Genomic DNA, 9,471 nt, shown 5'->3' on the forward strand with positions numbered 1-9,471 from the left:
AGTCATGAGGGTCTCTCACCTCCCAGGTCTTTGGTCCATTCTGGAAAGTTCTCCCAACCTCTTACCTCCTGAAATTGCCTGCTTCCATTCTTTCTGCTGGCCCTCAGGGCTTTAGTCCTTTTCCCCAACCCAATACCAGACCATGTTCCCCTCTCCCCATGGCCTGTCCCCTTTCCCTCCCCTGTCTCTACTTCCCTTCCCTCTTGTGGTTGCTTTGAAGAAAGGGACAAGAGGGACTGAGGCGTCCTCACTTGGACCCTTCAGCTTGTTGACCTTTTTGAGTTCTCTGGACTGTATCTTCGGTATTTAGTACTTGGTGTTTATTTATTTATTTTTTTTGGCTAGCATCCACTTATTAGTGAGTATATATCGTGCATGTGCTTTTGGATCTGAGTTACCTTACTCAGGATGATATTTTCTTAGTTCCATCCATTTGCCTGCAAAACTCAGGATGTCCTTCTTAAGAGCTGAATAGTATTCCATTGTGTAAATGAACCACATTTTCTGTATCCAATCTTCTGTCGTGGGACATCTGGGTTGTTGCCATCTTCTGGATATCATAAATAAGGACTCTATGAACATAGTGGAACACAAGCCCCTGTGGCATGGTGGGGCATCTTTTGGGTATATGCTCAAGAGTGGTATTGCTGGGTCTTCTGGTAGCTCTGTTTTCAGTTTTTCTGAGGAACCTCCAAACTGATTTCCATAGTAGTTGTGCCAGTTTGCAATCCCACCAGCAATGGAGGAGTGTTCCTCTTTCTCCACATCCTTGCCAACATCTGTTGTCACCTGAGGTTTTGATCTTAGGCATTCTGATTGGTGTGAGGTGGAATCTCAGGGTGGTTTGATTTGCATTTCTCTGATCACTAAGGATTTGAACATTGTTTTAGGTGCTTCTCAGCCATTCCAGAGTCCTCTGCTGTGAATTCTCTGTTTAGTTCTATACCCCATTTTTTTGATTGGGTTGTTTGGTTTTTTGATGGTAAGCTTCTTGAGTTCTTTATGCATTTTGGATATTAGCCCCCTATCAGATGTGGGGGTAGTAAAGATTTTTTCCAAGTCTGTATGATGCTAATTTGCCTTATTGACTATGTTTTTTGCCTTACAGAAGCTTTCCAGTTTCATGAGGTCCCATTTATCAATTCTTGACCTTAGAACCTGAGTTCAAGGCACTTTCTCACTTTCTCTTCTATTAGACTGAGTATATCTGATTTTATGTTGAGGTCCATGATCCACTTGGACTTGAGCTTTGTGCAAGGTGACAAATATGGGTCAATTTTCACTTTTCTAGACAGCTAGTTAGACCAGCACCATTTACTGAAATGCTTTCTTTTTTCCATTGTATATTTTTGGCTTCTTTGTCAAAGATCAAGTGTGCATAAATTGGTGACTTTATTTCTGGGTCTTCAGTTCTGTTCTACTGATCAACTAGTCTGTTTCTGTACAAATATCTGCTGTTTCTATCACTATTGCTCTGTAGTAGAGCTTGAGATCAGGGATGGTGATTCCCACAGCCTTTCTTTTATTGTTAAGAATTATTTTTGATATTCTGTGTTTTTTGCCTTTCCAGAGGAATTTCAGAATTGCTCTTTCCATGTATGATGGATGGTATACATAAATGTATAATTCTACTAGAGAACGTCTTGAGCTTATAAACAACTTCAGCAATGTGGCTGGATACAAAATTATCTCAAATAAATCAATAACCTTCCTTTATAAAAATGATAAACAGTCTGAGAACAAAATTAGGGAAACAACTCCCTTCACAATGGCCCCAAATAATATAAAGTGTCTTAGGGTGACTGTAGCCAAACAAGTGAAAGATCTGTATGACAATGACTTCAAGTCTCTCTCTTATTTTTTCAGCTTGCAATTCTTGGTATCAGCAATATTGTCTGGGTTTGGTGGCTAAATATGGGCTGAATCCCCAGGCGGGGAAGTCTTGGATGGCCTTCAGTCTCTGCTCCAAACTTTGTCTCCATATTTCCTCCTATGAATATTTTTGTTCCCCCTTTTAAGAAGGATTGAAGCATCCATACTTTGGTCATCCTTCTTCTTGAGCTTCATGTGGTCTGTGGATTGTATCTGGGGTAATCCAAGCTTTTGGGCTGATATCCACTTATGAGTGTGTGTATGAGTGTGTGTGTGTGTGTGTGTGTGTGTGTGTGTGTGTTTGGGTTACCTCACCCAGGATGATGTTTCCTAGTTCCATCCATTTGCCTATGAATTTCATGAAGTCATTATTTTTAACAGCTGAGTAGTACTCCATTGTGTAAATGAACTACATTTTCTGTATCCATTCCTCTGTTGAGGGACATCGGGTTCTTTCCAGCTTCTGGCTATTATAAATAAGTCTGCTATGTACATAGTGGAGCATGTGTCCTTGTTATATGTTGGAGTCTTTTGGGTATATGCTCAGGAGTGGTATAACTGGGTCCTCACGTAGTACTATGTCCAATTTTCTGAGGAACCTCCAGACTGATTTCCAGAGTTGTTCTACCAGCTTGGAATCCCACCAACAATGGAGGAATGTTTTTCTTTCTCCACATCCTCACCAGCATCTTTTGTCACCTAAATCCTTGATCATAGCCATTCTGACTGGTGTGAGGTGGAATCTCAGGGTTGTTTTGATTTGCATTTCTCTGATGACCAAGGATGTTGAACATTTCTTTAGGTGCTTCTCAGCCATTCGATACTCCTCAGTTGAGAATTTTTTTTTAACTCCGTACCTAATTTTTTAATAGAGTTATTTGATTTTCCAGAGTCTAACTTCTTGAGTTCTTTGTATATATTGGATATTAGCCCTCTACTGGATGTATTCAAGTCTTTTAAGAAAGAAATTGAAGAAGATCTCAGAAGATAGAGAGATCTCCCTTGCTCTGACTTCTATCTCTTCTGACTCTCTCCTCTGACTCTCTCTCTCTGACTCTCTCTCCTCTGACTCTCTCTCCTCTGACTCTCTCTCCCCGGGGAACACCCTGCACCACACTTAAATAGCTAGCACTGGCCAGTCCTAGCAAGCCACGTGGGTCATGCAGACAGGCTGTCACTATGTGGAAGCTAGCAGGCCAGGCAGACATAGCCAAATAAGGACTTGTTTACTGCAAGGAGCACTCACCGTTGGGAGGGTGGAAGGCGGAAACCAGCACCATCTTCAAGGCGCAGCACATCGCAACTCTCTACAATTCACCCCATCACATAAGTGGTACCTTCTGGAATTCATGCCTGATATAAAAATGGACAAGAGCAAGAAAAAAACCAAACCATTGGGGGAAGGATGGCAATATAAGTGTGAGGAATAAGAGAGTAAAAATAATAGATATTACACGAACAAGATATAGTTGTAGAGTGATAGTAGAAGTTGCACTTGATTCTGAAAAAATAGAACTCTGGGATACCTTGCTCTGTAGTTTTCTGGTTTCAAAATGAATAGTTGTAATTAAATGGATATATTAATTGTATCACATGATTATGTAACAGAGTCTAAGCAGCTCTCTGCTGTGTGAAAGTAGATAAAGAACTCTTCATTTCACTAAACTTCGAGCCTGCTTTGGCAGCTGCTACACTGTGATGAATGATTGGAGAATTAATTAATTGAAGGAGATATTATACTATGTATTCCTACCAGGAAGCAATAATGAGAACTCATTGTTAGTCAATGAGCTTTCAACATTAGTTAATAAGGATTTCTCTTCTAGCATATATATATATATATATATATATATATATATATATATATATATATATATATATAGTCTTTGGAACATGTCTCTATTAGACCACATATTAGAAATGTATTTAAGTGAATAGATACCGATTTTACCCATTATTAAAGGAATACTCTTTACTGAAAGGGTCAAGATCTTTCTATCTTTAGTCTGCTTTCCTTTCCTTTCTTATCATCTCATTTTCTCCCAGTAAATTGTAAGCTGATTCAATTAGAGCCAAGTTGAATCTACTAATTTCTGGCTGTTAAGTGTCTTCTTATGTGTAGGACAACTTATTATAAAAAATATCAAATTGGTTTCTATTGTTAAGAAGGAGTTTTCCTTCTTTTTGTACTTCTTATTAAATTCCATTCTATGAAGTATGTTTGAAATGCTCAAATAAGCTCACTGCTATTTCTGGATATCTAAAAATTGTGATAGGAAGATTCGATAACTCCCTCTTATATACTCTTTAATGAGGGATTTGTGATATGGCATGTGGACTTCAGAAATCACAACCCTATGCACTTACTTAGAGTAAACTGACCAATGAGACATCATCTAGTGGTGGGTGGTGGTGGTGGTGGTGGTGGTGGTGGTGGTGGTGGTGGTATATATCCAGTCTTAGTGTCTTATGAGACAAATAATTTCTTTTTTTTAAAATAGGAGCTATATATCTGCGATGGGTTTACTTTCCCAGGTCATTACTCTGTGTAACCAATAATTCAATAAGCCATTTCACTTTGTCTAATAAGAAGGGAAAAATATAATGGGGTAGGGATGTACTTTGCTTGTTTCTTGGGAGCTGGTGGCAGGATGAGACCTCTTGTTTTAAAAATAATTTTTAAATTTACTTAACATCCTAATTGCAGCCTCCCTTCCTCCTCTTCCCCCAGTTATGCCCTTAAAATACCTTCCCCCATTACTCCTTCCCCTTCTCCTCAGGATAAGCTACCATTGGGTATCTGCCCACCCTGGGATATCTAGTCTCAGCAGGACTAAGCACATCTTCCACTGTGGTCCAACCAGGAAGTCTAGGTAGGGGAAGGGGTTCCAATGGCAGGCAACAGAGTTCAAAACAGCTCCACTCCAATTGTTAGGGGACCCACATGTAGATCATGCTGCACATCTGTTACTAATGTGTACTGGGTTTAGGTCCAGCCCCTGCATGCTCTTTAGTTGGTGGTTCAGTCTCTGAGTCCCTGTGGGCCCAGATTCATTGACTCTGTAGGTCTTTTTGTGGTATCCTTGTCCCCTCCTGCTTGATTACTTCTATCCCTGCCTCTTCCATAAGACTCCAAAGCTCCACCTGATGGTTGGCTGTGGGCCTCTGCACTGGTTTCCATCAGATGCTGGATGAAGTCTCTCAGGAGACAGTTATGCTAGGTTCCTATCTAGAAACATAGCTGAATATGGGGTTGCTGTCTCACATGAGATGGGTCTCAAGTCGGGTCAGTCATTGTTTGGCTATTCCCTGAGTCTCTGTTCTATCTTTATGCCTATCTCAGAAAATTGGGAATAGTTCTACCTCAGGACTCAGTTGTGCCATTTCTGGCCATATACATAAAAGCTGCCCGCTATATCACAGGGATACTTATTTAACTATGTTCATGGCAGCTTTATTTGTAATAGTCAGAAACTGGCAACAATCTAGATGTCACTCAACTGAAGAATGGATAAAGAAAATGTGGTTCATCTACATAGCAAAATACTATGCAGCAGCTATTACAAACAAAGATATTATAAAATTTGCAGGCAAATGGATGGAACTAGAAAGTATCATCCTGAGTGTGGTAACCCTGACCCAAAAGGACATGCATGGTATGTACTCACTTATAAGTAGGTATTAGCTATAAGGTGAAGGATATCTATGCTACAATCCATAGACCCAAGGAAACTGGGTAATAAGAAGGGTTCATGGGAGGATGCGTGATTCTCATGTAGAAAGAGGAAACAAAATAGTCATGAGAAGTGGGTGGGAGAGAGAGAGAGAGAGAGAGAGAGAGAGAGAGAGAGAGAGAGAGAGAACTGGACTAGAGAGGAAGTAAAGAGAGGAGTAGGCATGATGATCAGATGTGGGGAGAGATGAAAAAGCAGGAGAGGGTGGGAGTGAGAATTGAAATTGGTGGGGGACACCTCTGGGACTAGTGGAGACCTGGGAAGGACTAGTCTCTGGGGAGCCTATGAAGGTGATCCTAGATGAGATTCCTATCAGCAAGAGACATGGAAACTAAAGTGACCACTTCCTGTAGCCAGGTGGGACTCCCAGTGGAGGGAGGGGGGCAACAACCCATCCACAAAACCTTCAACACCAAATCTGTCAGCCTACAAGAGACTTCTTTTCTGATCTTTATTTGCAAATGTGCCCACTAATGCCAACATGGTGCTAAGGCCTCTGGGATCTGCCTTTGAAGGATGATTCCACTGTGCTTATATCCATTTTATATGAAGTTCTTCTTCACTCTTCTCATTTCTCTGATGGGAAATCCATCCCCCGCCTCCGCCCTCAAGCATGTTTATTTTTCTGGCCCACATCTCAAAGTTTGCTGAGCTAACTGTCTAGCAGGTAACGGCACTAATGAGTACTTTCAGTTGTTAAAAGCTGAGTAGCCTATAGGTAGTCCTACATGAAAAGGTGTTTGGAAAGAGTTCTTCTTTTCACTCTGAACCAGAGGAGATTGAAAAGAATAAATGGTGTTCTCTGTGCATTCAAACTTTCCAGGGGTTGTGTCTCTGGAGGTCTGAGTGGAGGAGCAGGGGTTTCCAAGCCTTCTTGACTCTCATATGAAGCTGTATCTTTCAGCTCCGCTTTTATCTTTCACAAGGACAATGTAGGTCACACAGTTGTCTTAATTTTAAATGTGCTCAGAACTCAGCAAAGGGATGGCACCGATTGGACCGCCTCAGCTGGGAGCATGTCTACTAGGGACTGGTTGGAGATTTAAAGATTATATGTAGTATAGCTTTTCACAGATGTGCTTTCTACTCATTGGCTGATGTACTCTGTTGGAAAGAGACATGCCTACAGTTCCAAATAGCATTTGAATTTGGTGAATTTTAAGGAAATGCCCAGTAGACTAAATTTCATTTCAGGGCCTGTAAACATACTAGTTGATCTTCCTTTGCTACTGTAATGCATAGCCTAACTCCATGTATTAGTTACTTTTTTGTTGATATAATAAAACACCATGACCAAAAGCAACTTATAGAAGAAAGGGTTTATTTGGGCTTCTGGTTCCAGAAGGATAAGAGTCTATCAATCTCACAGCAGGGAAGCATGATAGCAGGCAGACTGGAGCAGCTACTGGAGCAGCAAGCTGAGAGCTCATATCTTAAAGCTGCAAGCAGGGAGCAGAGAAGCACCGGGAATAGCTAGAGTCTTTTGAAACCTCAAAGATTTCCTCTAGTGACATACTTTCTCCCCACTTGATCAACCTACCCAAACTGTGCCATGAAGTGGGGACCAAGTGTTTAAACATCTGAACCTGTGAGGGTTTAAACTACTCTGATTCAAACTACCGCACTCTATCTGACTGTGGCAATGCCTCATAGCTAGAAGTGAAGATGATGAACTACATAGTCACAGCCATTTCAATGTTACCTTAAATCAGCATTGACCATTGAGAAGCTTTCAAGTGGCTTTAGAAGCCTATAAAGATATACAGCACAATTCAGAGAATTAAAATAGAAGATCTCGGTAAAATTTCTGTGACAGTATGTGTGATATAAAGAAATGGTTCAGTTACTAAGCTTGATTTGTTGGTTATTCTGTGCCAGAAAGGCTATAGTTTTGTGTTAGATAGAATGACTTCTAGTTACAGTGATGTTGAGGGTTTAGTGAGAAGGCTTAATGGGTAGGACAACTTCCTGTGGAAGCATGAAGACCTGAATCAAATTCCCAGCACCTGTGTGAAAGGTTGGGCATGTATGACTCTATGTGCCTGTAGCCCAATATTAGGGCATGTGTGGGGGAATCTTGGAATTTACTGGCCTGCCATCCTTGTTCACATGGGAAGCTTCAGGTAGAGTGGGAGACTCTGTCTCAATGGAATAGGGTAGCAAAAGATGGAGGAGAATACTTGAGGTGTTTTTCAAGTCTCTACTCTTATATTTACATGCCTGTGTACAAAGAACACACACACACACACACACACACACACACACACACACACACAGATATAAGATGTTGAAAATGGGCACTTTGAATTAAATCCTTTATGAGGCTATGTGTAGCAGTCAGTATTCAGTTTCCTTGTGCTTTGTTAGACTTGAATGAGTCTGCTTGCTTACTAAACATATAGTGAACTTTATAAAATGCACTTTGCTGCTATAAATAAACAGAAAAGCTGTTTAAGAAATTGGAATAAACATTTACAATTTTTACATTTAGGCTTAAGTAGATTATATTCTCTTGTTGGCCAAGTGTTTGTCCTGAATTCATTTTGCTGTGAAGCTTTGTAGGAAAAGTAAAATCTCTTTATAACAAACTGATGCTTTTTCCTCCTAGGTGTTTTTATTGTGTTTGACTAGACTGCTAGAAATCATATTTTTCATCTAAAGGAAATGTGGATTATATTTGCCCAGGTTTTCTGTAGAAAGTTAACAGATGTGAGAGTAGGAATTGAGCAGCAACTACAAAGATTGCCCCCCGCCACTTGTCTCTCTCTGCTTGTCATTGTAGAGCCCTAGTGATTCAGTTCTGTGTCTTAAGACTTCTGCAGCTTTTCTTATACAAATTATTTATGTTCTTCATTCCATTTTCCTTTTACTTCTTTTCTTTGATGCTTTCATTTCCTTTTATCCCTACTATTAGTGATTTTAGTCCTTAGTTCTCTTGAACTCTATTACATTTTTCTACACCATGACTTTTCTATGCTTTGTGTGTCCTATAAGCATTGCCTGTCTGAGTCTGCACAGAATAATTCCAATAGGTATTTATTAGCTAAGTAATAGAAGACTATACTTTCAGGGATCATTTCTATAGTTCGTTAGTAATAGGCTACTTCTATGCAAAAATATGGGAATTACGTTATGTGGCAATCTTAGTAATTCATTATTTTTTATTTTAGTATAGAAGATTATTTTTCATATACTCTAGAGCACATCAACTTCATACTGAAGTTCATTCCTCCTCAACAGAGGAGATTTCATTGTAAAATGTGATTCTTCAGAGAGTCTCAGTGCTGGGCCATTGTGTTTTATGGTCGTGTTGTTTGCACGTGGTTGTACTGAGTACACTCCATGCTCAGACCTCTAATGATCTGCTCTCACGCAGTGTGAAGGAACCTGTCTGGGCTCTATCTAAGCTGCTTAACTGAAAAGCTCGTAGCAGCTTTTCCTAGATGTTTGGTGGCACTGTTATTATTATCTCACTTATATTTACCTGGGTATAATACTGGATATGCTTATTGCAAATTGAGGCTAAGTGTAGTCTATATAGAACATATTCATCATGTCTTAGAAGGGGTTTGCAACCCCATAAGAACAACAATGCCAAGCAACCAGAGCTCCCAGGGACTAAACCACTACCCAAAGACTATACATGGACTGACCCAGGGCTCCAGCTGCATATGTGGCAGAGACTAGCCTTGTTGGGCACCAATGGAAGGAGAAGCCTTTGGTCCTGCCAAGGTTGGACCCCCCAGTATAGGGGAATGTGGAGGTGGGGTGGGAGGGGGGTGGTTGGGGAGGGGGAACACCCTTATAGAAGAAGGGATGGGGGATGGGATAGGGGGCTTATGTCTGGAAACCAGGAAAAAGAATA

General features: G+C 40.5%; 1 pseudogene; it reads left to right on the forward strand.

Moving 5' to 3' along the window:
* The first annotated feature begins 8,660 nt into the window (after window positions 1–8,660).
* On the forward strand, window positions 8,661–8,757 carry LOC148005263 (small nucleolar RNA U3; annotated as a pseudogene).
* The last annotated feature ends 714 nt before the right edge of the window (window positions 8,758–9,471 follow it).

This window comes from Rattus norvegicus, chromosome 6, assembly GCF_021556685.1.
Source record: "Rattus norvegicus strain SHRSP/BbbUtx chromosome 6, alternate assembly SHRSP_T2T, whole genome shotgun sequence".
NCBI lineage: Eukaryota > Metazoa > Chordata > Mammalia > Rodentia > Muridae > Rattus > Rattus norvegicus.